We start from the raw sequence: 13,588 nt of genomic DNA on the forward strand, positions 1-13,588 counted from the left end.
ACTACCTGGTAATATATTGTTAATGAATCCACCAAAGCTATCTGGTAATGTATTGCTAATGAATCCACCAAAACTATCTGGTAATGTATTGTTAATGAACACACCAAAACTACCTGGTAATATATTGTTAATGAATCCACCAAAACTACCTGATGATACATTGTGACACCCACCCATTTTAAAACAACAGTTATGGAAATAAAAGCAAATAAAACTGCTAGCAAACCGAATGGAGGAAACAACAAACATGAAAAAGGCTGGAAATGCTCAGTAGGCAAGGCAACATCTGTGGAGAGAAAAATAATTTAATATCTTAGGTCTACAATGTGTTGTCACCTGTTGTCAGGACTGAAAGAAGCTAGAAGTGCATCTTCTAATTAAGCAAGTGTTCTATTTAATTAATTACATTTCAAGTTTTTAAAATCACTCAACTATTGACTTTAGTCATATTAAGTTGTTTAATGAGTTTAGCTATAAATTTAATGAAATACTTGTATCTCCCCAGTACCAGCTTAACCTACTGCTGCATTTAGAGTGAAAACTCACTAACCAATCACCCACCTGCTCACCTATTTAATGCCTTTGAACACTCGCTACTGGTGGCTGATGAAATATATAAAAGGCAGTACTACCTTGCCCCCCTCTACACTGAATTCCCACCTGCATAAAAGTCCCAAGTTAGCACTAGTTCCTCATTGCACTCTAGCCTCATGATCCCCACTCTGCTCCCAATCTGCATGATTGCAAAACCTGTCTGCTGATGATTCACTCCCAAGTTCCAACTGCGAAGTCAGATTCTTGCTCCAGTAGTTCACATCTCTTCAAGCAACTGCTTTCAGCTGATTGACAGATAACTGCCACTGCCAGGCAAGTCTTGTTAAAATAGGCTTTTTAACGAACTTGCAGTCATGAAGTTCTAAGTCAGAGTTTGATTGGTAATCTAAACTATAGCTTGAGAAAAAAAAAACTTATCAGAAATATCCCAGTAGTAGCAAATTCCCAAGTTCGCACTCATTTCCCATCACATTGAGGCTTCACCGACTCCACTTTGTGCTCCCATTCTCCAATACTGGATGTTAGATAAGCATTGTGACAATATAAAGATAGTACAGGAATCGGAGGAGTTGGTGGTGCGATAGAACCTGAGGTCGTCTGTGTACATATGAAAATTGGTGCTGTGTTTTTGGATAATGTCACTAAGGGCAGCATGTGGACGAGAGACAGGAGGGAGGCAAATATAGACCCTTGGGGTACACCAGAGGTAACTGTGCAGGAGCAGGAGTAGAAACCATTGTAAGTGATTCTCTGACTAAGATTCGATAGATAAGAATGGAAGCAGGCGTGTACAGCCCTGCCAAGCTGCGTGAGAGTGGAAAGGTTTTGGAGGAGGGTGGTGTATACAATTCCATCTTGGGGTTTTGATTGCAGGTTCATGTGTATTCTTAAGGAGAAAACAGGATTCAAATTCACAAAATCCCAGTATGGGACTTGATTTCCTGATTCTTACAATCATTAGCTCAGGCCTTCAGATTAAACTGACTCAGAAAGTGAATTGTTCCACATGCCTTATTTGTTTTTAATATTTGTTCATGGGATGTGGGTATCACTGGCTAGGCTAGCATTTATTGCCCTTGCTCAGAGGGCATTTAAAAGTCAACCATATTGCTGTGGATCTGGAGTCACATGCAGGGCAGCAGATTCCTTCCCTTAGCATTTCATGGTCATCATCAGATTCTTAATTCCATATTTTAGAATTCAAATTCCACCATCTGTCTTGGTGGGATTCAAATTCAGGTCCCCAGAACTTCTAGAATATTAGCTCTGTGACAATACCACTATGCCACCACCTCCTGTTACCTGATTGTCTAAACTTTTGTATATTAGTTCCTTCTCTTGTTCTTTCATGTGTCTGAAAATTTTTAAGCTAGTCAGACATTGGTTAAACATTTCATTGTCTCAGTGCATTTATTGTAAGCAGCTTTTATGTTGTGTATCTGCAAGGAACATAACCTAATTCTCACAGCCAATCAGTTCAATCAGCCAAAACCTGCACCACTCTTCAACAATTGCACTTCCTGTCTCTGCGAAGATAACTCAGTTCCACAATGTAGGAATGTATTAACAGAAAGAAGCTTTTGAACGATTTTGCAAAACAACTTTCAACACTTATCAAGCTGAGAAATTGGATTTACCTAACGATGCCATGTCCCAAATTGAATCTTTTAAGATATACAAAAATGCCATACAAATGTGATTTATGTGTTATTTTAAATAGTGAGAGGGAAATATTTCAGTATTATTCAATCAAGAAGGATTCAGAGCGAAGCAGGGTAGGGGTTTAAAGGGAAAGGGAATGAGTGAAATGGAAATAGAAAGGGAGAGAGAGAGACAGTGATAGTAATTCTGTGTGAGCTTCTGTACTGAACACTGGGTAAAACCCTAGGTCTCTCTTTCCCTGTATCCACTTTAAAAATTCACATGAAGTTTCTATTGCCTCTCCTCTGTTTTCCTTCCAAAATGTATCACTTCACATTTTTCAGCATTGAAATTAACCTGCCATGTGTTCGTCCATTTCACCAGATTGCCTAAGCCCTCCTGAATTCTGTTACTACTCCCTTCCCTGTTCTTCCGATTGAAATTATGCCTTGTAAACTTACGTCCAGGTCATTACTATATATCAATAAGATCAGTTACCCTAATACTAATCCATGGGGGACACCACTATATACCTTCCTCCAGACTGAAGTAACAGTTCACAATTACTCTCTGCTTTTGGCCCTTAGCTAGTATATCCATTTTGTCACTGCCACTTTTATCCCATGGGAATCAGCATTGCTGGTTAGTCACTTTTGAGGCACATTATTTCCTCCCCATGCGGACATGGCCCGAGACCTCTCCATTTCCAATGTCCCATCAAACTCGTAGGACAGATATAACATAGGTAAAATGCAGATTAAAGCTCCCTCTACACTTTACCATCAAACACTCCAAGGGCAGGCACAGCACGGATTAGACACAGAGGAAATCACCTTCTCCAGTGGCCAATCAAACATGCACAGGAAAGTGAAGCATAGAATAGATACAGAGTAAAGCTCTATCTAAATATGCCTCCATCTTTCCTCCCCGCTCTGTCTCTTTCAAGCCTCTGCCTATCTGCAGAGCAAGAGGGAAAGAAAGGGGAATAGAGGAGAAAAGAGATAGACAGAGATGGAGAGAGATAACCAGCAAGTCTAGTACATCTTTTCTCTGCTACTCCCTATCTATATTTCTTCTTCTCTTCCTTTTTATCTCTTTCATTCTCCTTTCTCTCTACCTTTCAGATGGCATGCATATCTCACCTGCAAAGGAGGAATGCATTCTATGAAACAAAGATAATATTTTACATTTATCCTTTCAATTTGCTCTGACAAACTCTCTCACAAACATCATCATTCTCTTGCATGTGCCTGCCTGTCAGTCTCATTCTTTCTCTGAATCATCAACTCTCCCTTTGAGAGAGAGAGAGAGAGAGAGAGACAGAGAGAGTGTTGAAGGAACTTCACTCTATATCAAAACGCTGCTGTAACAGCTCCTAGTGTGTTTGATGGGACATATTAAACTACTGTGTATAATCCACTATCCAGCTCTGATGGACAGAGCATGTTCAGTACACAGGGAGTGAAAGGGAATGATTCACTCTTGTCTTCAACTGTTTGGCCCATTGTATGTCTCGTCTGATCCAACGAGTCAAAAGGTGCGTTGAGAATGATTGCCCTTAGCAAGGCAACATTTGACTATCAAGGAGTCTTAGCATGAGTGAAGTGAGTGGGAAACAGAAGGAAATTTCTCCACTGGTTGAAGTCATAACTAGCTCAAAGGAAGATGATTGTGCTTATTGGAGGCCAAATGTCTCAGCCCAAGGACACCACCACAGGAGTTCCTCAGGGTAGTCTCCTAGGCCCAACTGCCTTAGCTGCTTCATCAATGACCTTTCCTCCATCATTGGGTCAGTATGGTGATGTATGTTGTTGATTGCATAGTGTTCAGTTCCATCCTTGGCTAACAAAGCAGTGTATGCTTGAATGCAGAAAAATCTGAGAATTTTCGGACTTGGAATGATAATTTACATGTGCCATACATTAGCCAGACAGTGACAGTCTTCAATGAGAGAGAACGTACATACTGCCCCTTGGCATTCAAGATTCATGGCTTAACCCTGCACCATCAACATCCGGGCTTGGCAAGAGGACAGGGTGGAGAGAGGGTGAGCTAGCCACATAAATAATGTGTCTACAAGAGCTGGGCAGAGGCTGGGAATTCTGCAGCAAGTAATTCAGTGCCTGACTCCCCAAAGCCTGTCATTGTCACTTGATCAGAAACCTGAAATTGCCTCCCAAATGGCATTGTGGGTGGCAAAATACCAGATTGACCATAGTGTTTCAAGCAGATGGCTCACCACCAGCTTCTCGAGGGCATTTAGGGATGGGCAATAAATGTTGGTCTTAACAACGACTCTCACATCACGTGTTAAAAGTAAAACGGTATTTTGCAACATTTTTTCCTGTATTGGTGCCAACTTTTTGTCGATGTTGTGACATGGGATTGTAGAGCCAAGGCTAATTCCTGGTATTTAGGAAGGACAGACAACAAGGAAAAGGCGGTGGAGTTGCATTGCTGGTTAAAGAAGAAATTACCGCAATAGTGAGGAAAGATATTAACTCCAATGATGTGGGATCTATATGGGTAGACCTGAGAAACACTAAGGGTCAAAAAAAAAACATTAGTGGGGGTTGTATATAGATCCCCAAACTGTAGTGGTGATGTTGGAAATGGCATTAAACAGGAAATTAGAGATGCATGTAATAAAGGAACATCCGTAATTATGGGTGACTTTAATATGCACATAGATTGGGCAAATCAAATTAGTAACAATACCGTGGTGGAGGAATTCCTGGAGTGTATACAGGATGTTCTTCTGGACCAATACATTGAGGAACCAACAAGAGAACAGGCTACCCTCGACTGGGTTTTGTGTAATGAGAAAGGAATAATTGGCAATCTAGTTGTGCAAGGCCCCTTGGGAATGAGCGACCATACCATGATAGAATTCTTCATCAAGATGGAGAGTGACATAGTTGATTCTGAGACTTGGGCCCTGAATCTTAAAAAAGGAAACTACGATGGTATGAGGCATCAACTGGCTATGATGGATTGGGAAATGTTACTTAAAGAGATGACCATGGATAGGCAATGACAAACATTCAAAGAGCGCATCAGTGAACTGTAACAATTGTTTATTCCTGTCTGGCGCAAAAGTAAAACAGGAAAGCTGGCCAAACCATGGCTTACAAGGGAAATTAGAGATAGTATTAGATGCAAAGGAGAGGCAGACAAATTGGCCAGAAAAAAAAAAATAGACCTGAGGATTGGGTTTAGAATTCAGCAAAGGAGGACCAAGAGATTGATTAAGAAGGGAAAAATAGAGTACGAGAGTAAGCTTGCAGGGAACATAAAAACTGACTGCAAAAGTTTCTATAGGTATGTGAAGAGAAAAAGATTGGTGAAGACAAATGTAGGTCCATTTCAGTCAGAAACAGGGGAATTTATAATGGGGAACGAAGAAATGGCTGACCAACTCAATACATGCTTTGGTTCTGTCTTCACAATGGAGGACACAAATAACATACCAGAAATGTTGGCGAACACAGTGTTTAGTGAGAAGGAGAAACAGAAAGAAACCAGTATTAGTAAGGAAATGGTATTGGGGAAATTGATGGGATTGAAGGCTGATAAATTCCCAGGGCCTGATAATCTACATCCCAGAGTACTTAAGAAAGTGGCCCTAGAAATAATGGATGCATTGGTGGTCATCTTCCAAGATCCTATAGACTCTGGAACTGTTCCTACAGATTGGAGGTTAGCTAATGTAACCCCACTATTTAAAAAGGGTGGTAGAGGGAAAACAGGGAATTATAGACCAGTCAGCCTGACATCGGTAGTGGGGAAAATTCTAGAGTCCATTATAAAAGATTGAATAGCTAAGCACGTGGAAAACAGTGGCAGAATCGGAGAGAGTCAGCATGGATTTACGAAAGGGAAATCATGCTTGACAAATCTACTGGAATTTTTGAAGGATGTAACTAGTAGAGTTGATGAGGGGGAGCCATTGGTGAAAGCTCCAGCGACAACATCTTGCATCCGAAACGGTCACCTGACAACTACCTTTCCAGAGAAGTAACTCCAGTCTACAGCTGCTTATCGAATCCTGCCTCATTGGCGGGGAGTGAGTACAGGTAGCTGCTCGGGGCTGCTTCTCCTTGGAACCCAACCCTCCCGTCCTCGGAGGGTGGCTTCTAAAACTGGTTCCTGTCTGGCTAAGGACGGGCCATTTGGCCACCTGGCGAGTGCTGGCGGCAGTGCAATGGGATGCGATCTTTTTTTGAGGTAGCGGTGTGGGGCGGGCAGGGGGGAGGAGGCAGGTGGGGGGAGCACGGCCTGGTTGGCCTGGCTCTATGACAGCAATGACTTTGGAATGGCTCCAAACTTTCAGGTTTCTCCTTTTACCCAGCGTGTGAAACTAGTTTGGCAAGTTACAGGGGCTCATTTTCGCTCTGACCCTTGAAGAACAGGTAGGCATCAAGGCAGGTTGTCTTCCCAGGGTCGGCGACCCGTGGGCGCTGTCGCCACCTCTCCGGTGTTTAAAGCAGCTGAAGGAGTGGTACGTGGGGCACAGTTTGACAGAGGGAGCTTGAGCAGCTTTTGTTCAGGTTGCGTTTGCATTTTGGTCCCATTTAACTTGGTTGCGGGGTGGGGGCAGGGGGGAGACCGTACGGGCATCTGCACTGAACTTTGGCGCCTCGTATTGAGGCAGCGAGGCGACTCCAAGCTGATGAAGGAGATCCCAAGGCGTCCAGAGGTTGAGCCCCTGTCTATGGCTCCCAGTAATGTTGTTGGTATAACTGAGGCTTGATGGACATTGAACTCTGCCAGTCGTCCCTCATTCTTCTCAACCCAGCATGTCGTGCATTCTTTCCACTGTCCAAGTGAAATTCTCCTGACGTCTCCCAACCACTGCACCAGGCGAGCAGCAGGATGATGGCTCTATTCTCTAGGTTGCGCTCTCGTTGGTGATGGTGAAGATCGGCCATGAGCTCTTACAAAAAAAAACAACCTCGGTTTCGGGACTGAGGTGGCTGCCGCCGCTTTGATCCCTGTATGTGCGCTGGTGGGTCCAAGTTGTGAGTTTGGAACCAGGGGACGCACTCTCAGAATAAGGAGCAGGCCATTTAGGACTGGGATGTGGAGGAATTTCTTCATTCAGGGCGTGGCGAATCTTTGGAATGCTCTACCCCGGAGAGCTGTGGAGGCTCAGCCCTTGAGCATGTTCAAGACTGAGACCCATGGATTTCTACATTTTAAAAATATCAAGGGATACGGGGATAGTGCGGGGAAATGGTTTGGAAATAGAGGATCAGTTGAAGATCTCATTGAATGGCGGAGCGGGCTGGAAGGGCTGAATGGCCTACTCCTGCACCTATTACTTATGTTCCTTTTTCTAAGGAAGTGAACTTGTCTTTTATTGATCCAAGTTTTGACTCCTCTTATTCTTTCTCCTTTGGAAGGTTGTGTCCATTTTCAGGATTCGGTGTTGGATCTTGAGTCGCACTTGCACCGGTAAAGCATTCACTTTACTGAAACTGTTCCAAAGAGCGGGCAGTGTTTGCACGGATGGGTGGACCTTCAATTCCATTCACCTCTTGCCCCAATCTCTTTGCATTCCCCCTCTCCGCCCCTCCCCAAGCATGGCCGAAACAGTCCCAGGCAAAATGCTGTGAACTCAGTCAGTGAGAGCAAGCAGAGCGTCGCCGACAATTCCCCAAATGCCCTCGTAAGCCACGCCCTGCTGAATTCCGAGAGATCTTCATCTCCTTCATGATCTATTCCACACCTTTCTTCCTGCTGGTCACTTTTGCCAGCTCTTCCTCCCTTTCCTGTTTAGCTTTCTGTCCCCGGCATCTTCTGTCTCCAGTGACGGACATTGACGCCCACTCCCAGGTCCGAGCGAACAATCTCTTTCTCCTCCTCATAGTCGGCCGCCCTCTCCAGATCCGCCGCTCCGCCGCCGTGTTTCCGCGGTTTCTCCGCCGTCGTGTTTCTTCATTCCCCAGCTCCAGGTCTCCTTCAGCCTCCGCCATCACGTCCACTCAGGACCTCTTGGAGCAGTTCATTGCTACCACCAATTGTTAAGCAGAGGTCAGGTCCTGCTGCTTGCCGGCAGAGGGAGAGTGAGAGAGAGAGAGGCAGAAATGCCACAGGGCACACAGCTTACCACTCTTCATTACCATCAGAGTGGGCAAGCAGACAATCGTGAACCTTTACAAGCATCCGACAGAGACTGGTCCAACATGGCTCTAACAATAGTCAACAAGCCAGCTGTCTCCATTGTTTGACTGTTTGGCATTGTAGAAGTGGTGGAGATCAGAGGGCAGAATCCAGCCTTCTAGTTATTTATCTGCTCGGTCTGCTTGCTGAAGCCCTACCTGCAGCAATGGCTGTTGAAATTGCCAATGGAGACAGCTGGCTTGTTGACTATTGTTAGAGCCACGTTGGACCAGTCTCTGTCGGATGCTTGTAAAGGTTCACGATTGTCTGCTTGCCCACTCTGATGGTAATGAAGAGTGGTAAGCTGTGTGCCCTGTGGCATTTCTGCATCTTCAGATATCAGGTTGGCCCGGTAAGTAAAAGCAAAAAACTGCGGATGCTGGAAATCCAAAACAAAAACAAAAGTACCTGGAAAAACTCAGCAGGTCTGGCAGCATCTGCAGAGAGGAGCACAGTTAACGTTTCGAGTCCGTATGACTCTTCAACAGAACTAAGGAACAATAGAAAAGAGGTGAAATATAAGCTGGTTTAAGGGGGGGCGGGGTGGTGGTGGGACAAGATGAGCTGGATAGAGGGCCAGTGATAGGTGGAGATAACCAAAAGATGTCACAGACAAAAGGTCAAAGAGGTGTTGAAGGTGGTGATATTATCTAAAGGAATGTGCTAATTAAGGGTAGAAAGCAGGACAAGCAAGTACAGATAGCCCTAGTGGGGGTGGGGTGGGGTGAAGGAATCGAAAAAGGTTAAAAGGTAGAGATAAAACAATGGATGGAAATACATTTAAAAATAATGGAAATAGGCGGGAAAATAAAAATCTATATAAATTATTGGAAAAAAACAAAAAGCAGGGGGAAAATCGGAAAGGGGGTGGGGTTGGAGGAGAGAGTTCATGATCTAAAATTGTTGAACTCAATATTCAGTCCGGAAGGCTGTAAAGTGCCTAGTTGGAAGATGAGGTGCTGTTCCTCCAGTTTGCGTTGAGCTTCACTGGAATAATGCAGCAGGCCAAGGATGGACATGTGGGCATGAGAGCAGGGTGGAGTGTTGAAATGGCAAGCAACAGGGAGGTCTGGGTAATGCTTGTGGACAGACCGAAGGTGTTCTGCAAAGCGGTCACCCAGTCTGCATTTGGTCTCTCCAATGTAGAGGAAACTGCATTGGGAGCAACGAATGCAGTGGACTAAGTTGAGGGAAGTGCCAGTGAAATGCTGCTTCACTTGAAAGGAGTGTTTGGGCCCAGAAATAATGGATGCATTGGTGGTCATCTTCCAAGATCCTATAGTTTCTGGAACAGTTCCTACAGATTGGAGGTTAGCTAATGTAACCCCACTATTTAAAAAGGGAGGTAGAGAGAAAACAGGGAATTATAGACCAGCCAGCCTGATGTTGGTAGTGGGGAACATTCTAGAGTCCATTTTAAAAGATTGAATAGCTGAGCATGTGGAAAGCAGTGTCAAAATCGGACGGAGTCAGCATGGATTTACAAAAGGGAAATCATGCTTGACAAATCTACATGAATTCTTCAAGGATGTGACTATTAGAGTTGATGAGGGGGAGCCAATGTATGTGGTTCATTTGGACTTTGAGAAGGCTTTCGACAAAGTCCCACATAAGCAATTGGCGTGTAAAATTAAAGCACATTGGATTGAGGGTATTGTATTTAGATGGATAGAAAACTGGTTGTCAGACAGGAAACAAAGAATAGGAATAAATGGGTCTTTTTCCGAATGTCAGGCAGTTACTTTTGGGGTACCACAGGAATTGGTGCTGGGACCCCAGCTATTCACAATGTATATTAATGATTTAGATGAGGGAACTAAATGTAATATCTCCAAATTTGCAGATGACAGAAAGCCAGGTGGGAGGGTGAGCTGTGAGGAGGATGCAGAGATGCTTCAGTGTGAATTGCACAAGCTGAGTGAGTGGGCAAATGCATGGCAGATGCAGTATAATGTGGATAAATGTGAGGTTATCCACTTTGGTAGCAAAAACTGGAAGACAGATTATTATCTGAATGGCTATAAATTGAGAGAGGGGAATGTGATACGAGACCTGGGTGTCCTCGTACACCAGTTGCTGAAGGTAAGCATGCAGGTGCAGCAGGCAGTAAAGAAGGCAAATGGCATGTTGGCCTTCATAGCGAGAGGATTTGAGCGCAGGAACAGTGATGCTTTGCTGCAATTGTACAGGGCCTTGGTGAGACCACACCTTTAATGTGTGCAGTTTTGGTCTCCTTATCTGAGGAAGGATGTTCTTGCTATAGAGGGAGTGCAGCGGAGGTTCACCAGACTGATTCCTGGGATGGCGGGATTGACATATGACGAGAGATTGAGTCGGTTAGGATTATATTCGCTGGAGTTCAGAAGAATGAGGGGGGATCTCATAGAAACCTATAAAATTCTGACAGGACTAGACAGGGTAGATGCAGGAAGAGTGTTCCTGATGATGGGGGAGTCCAGAATAAGGGGCCACGGTCTGAGGATATGGGGTAGAGCATTTAGAACTGAGATGAAGAGAAATTTCTTCACCCAGAGAGCCGTGAGCCTGTGGAATTCGCTACCACAGAAAATAGTTGAGGCCAAAACATTGTATGTTTTCAAGAAGGAGTTGGGTATAGCTCTTGGGGCGAAAGGGATCAAAGGATATGGGGAGAAAGCAGGAGCAGGCTATTGAGTTGGATGATCAGCCATGATCATAATGAATGGCGGAGCAGGCTTGAAGGGCCGAATGTCCTACTCCTGCTCCTATTTTCTATGTTTCTATGTATGTTTCTTCCCTTACACTACGGAAAGTCCTGAATTTCAGCTTTAGGATATGCTGTATAACCCAGCCGTATAACAGGATGAAGTGCCACATTTACAGACCATGATTCTACGGCAATTTATTTTCCTGGTCAGAAAGTCAAGTGATGTGGGATTCCCATATTTAAGTTTCTGTTTGGATGTGCCCAGAGTGCAGAAAGCAAATCCAGATTTATACAACAAGAAACCTGATGCAGATTAATACATTTGCCTTCACTATCTCCGGCTTAGTCATTGCCTGAGAATAATACAGGAAAAAAAGTCTCACTGGAAAGACTGCAACCTTACACCTGAAACAAGTTATTCTTCCAGTGATTCTTTTCCCGAAAAATATGCATTATTCACAGCATTTATAAAGGTACGTTCCATATCAGTTCAAATTTGGCATTAACTAAAGTGCAAAACAGTTCAGTTTCTTTCAATACAGCCTCTGGCACTCGGAGATGCCTCACTGTCCATACAAATGCAGATTATACTTACAATATTTACATTTCATGTCAAACATTCTCTATTGCACACTGCCCGATGCATTCTACATGGGTTGCTGCCCCTCCATACACTATGCATGGGTCTTATACCCATGCACGGTGTATGGAAGGTGTGCACTTTCCCCATTGAGCCTTTGTGGCAGCTGCCCCAAGCTTAAGTGCTTCACTCACTACCTAGTCTTTGGCCTTAGAATGCGCCAGTGTGCAACACTTGGTCATTGACAGCTCTTTGCACTGGAAGACCAAAACATTTCCGGCTTCCACTGAAATCTGTACAAAAAGGTAATGGCGAGATCTATAAATGGCGAGTGATCTTCCCTGCACAACTTTCATTTAACTGCTGCTCAACAGCCATGTGCTAAGGCTGAAAAGCTGCAAGGCCTTGGAAGACAGCTGGGCACACTTTCCGGTCCTTTACATTAGTATTATCAGCACAATCCAGGTGCTCAACAAAACTAGTGTAACTATTTGGGGATGTTAAAACATCAAGCGAGTTACACCCAAAAACGCCTACCGACTGTTTTCTGCAATATTTTATACTGGTTCAGGATTCAATTCACAAACTTCCCATGCTCCCACGTGGTTATTGCCAACTTCCACCCATTGCGCCAATTAGAGAGGGCTCTTAAAATTGTGACAATTTTTTGAGCAGCCTCACATGATTAACACCATATCTACATACATTCAGTCCCTCCACCACCGACTAATAGTAGCAGCAGTGTGTACCAGCTACAAGATGCACTGCAGGAATTTCCCAAGGCCCTTTTGACAGCACCTTCCAAACCCACAACCACTACCATCTAGAAGGACAAAGGCAGCAGACACATGGGAACACCACCACCTAGAAGTTCCCCTCCAAGCCACTCACCATCCTGACTTGGAAATATATCGCCGTTCCTTCACTGTCGCTGGGTCAAAATCCTGGAACTCCCTTCCTAACAACACTGTGGGTGTACCTACACCACATGGACTGCAGCAGTTCAAGACAGCAGCTCACCACCACCTTCTCATGGGCAACTAGGGATGGGCAATGCTGGCCCAGCCAGCAAAGCCCACACCCCGTGAATGAAAAAATAAAAAGATGCACAAGCAACAGAGCCTTGTTTTTATAAGATTAGAATATATTCAAGTTACAAAGAAGTTGATTTTTACAAAGCAGTGAAAGTAGTCATGGCTCAATATAGTTTTTGTTAATAAATTGTTACAGACAGGGGAGGGAGGCAAACCTGAACCACTTTATTTCCTCGCCATCTGCCCATAAGCAGAGAGGTTTTAATTTTTGAAATAGGCAGTGGTATGTTTCCCCAAACCCTCTGTTTGTGAGGTCAATTTTTAAACTGACTGACAGTAAACACTCTTTAGGGTTTAATCAGAAGTATAGTTTATTCACACATTAAAACCCAGGGACGGTCGCAACTTCATACACATACACACAAGCACATAATGAGAAGAAAGGAAAGAGGAGAATTTACAGTTTTGAACAACTTAAAATAAAGACAAAACACAGATAGGGATATCAGTTCATGTGATTGCCAGAGTCCAAAAAGTCAGAGTCCAGTGAGAGCTCCTTCATGGAGGAGTTACAGTACAGGGTGGTTCAGATAGCTGAATCGGGAGTTGCAGAATTCCTTTAAAGTTGATGGTGATGCTATAAGATGAGGTTGGTATGAGAGACTTGGTGTGTTGAGCTGGTAATGACAGGAATCTTCCAGAAAAACAAGCTTCTACGAGGTTTAGACTTGCTGCAGGCTGTTTGTCAGCTATGTTGGTTGCAGGCTAGATGTTAAACAGCAAGCTGAGTTGTGAGTCTAGAAATGTAGTGTTAAAACTTTCCAAAGGCCAGAACCTTAGGTCATGTGATGCTGTCCATTAATGAGTCAGTTGTAGGCTAACAAGCAATTTCTATGCCTCTGGTCAAAATTCATTGTTCGCCTTATG

The 13,588-nt window shown here is 44.0% G+C and overlaps 1 protein-coding gene across 2 annotated transcripts in view; it reads left to right on the forward strand.

Moving 5' to 3' along the window:
- The window catches only part of LOC144695786 (complement C3-like), a 67,565-nt gene that overhangs the window by 39,778 nt on the left and 14,199 nt on the right, over positions 1–13,588 (forward strand). The gene's annotated exons all lie outside the window — the stretch shown is intronic.

This window comes from Cetorhinus maximus, chromosome 21, assembly GCF_964194155.1.
Source record: "Cetorhinus maximus chromosome 21, sCetMax3.hap1.1, whole genome shotgun sequence".
Lineage (NCBI taxonomy): Eukaryota > Metazoa > Chordata > Chondrichthyes > Lamniformes > Cetorhinidae > Cetorhinus > Cetorhinus maximus.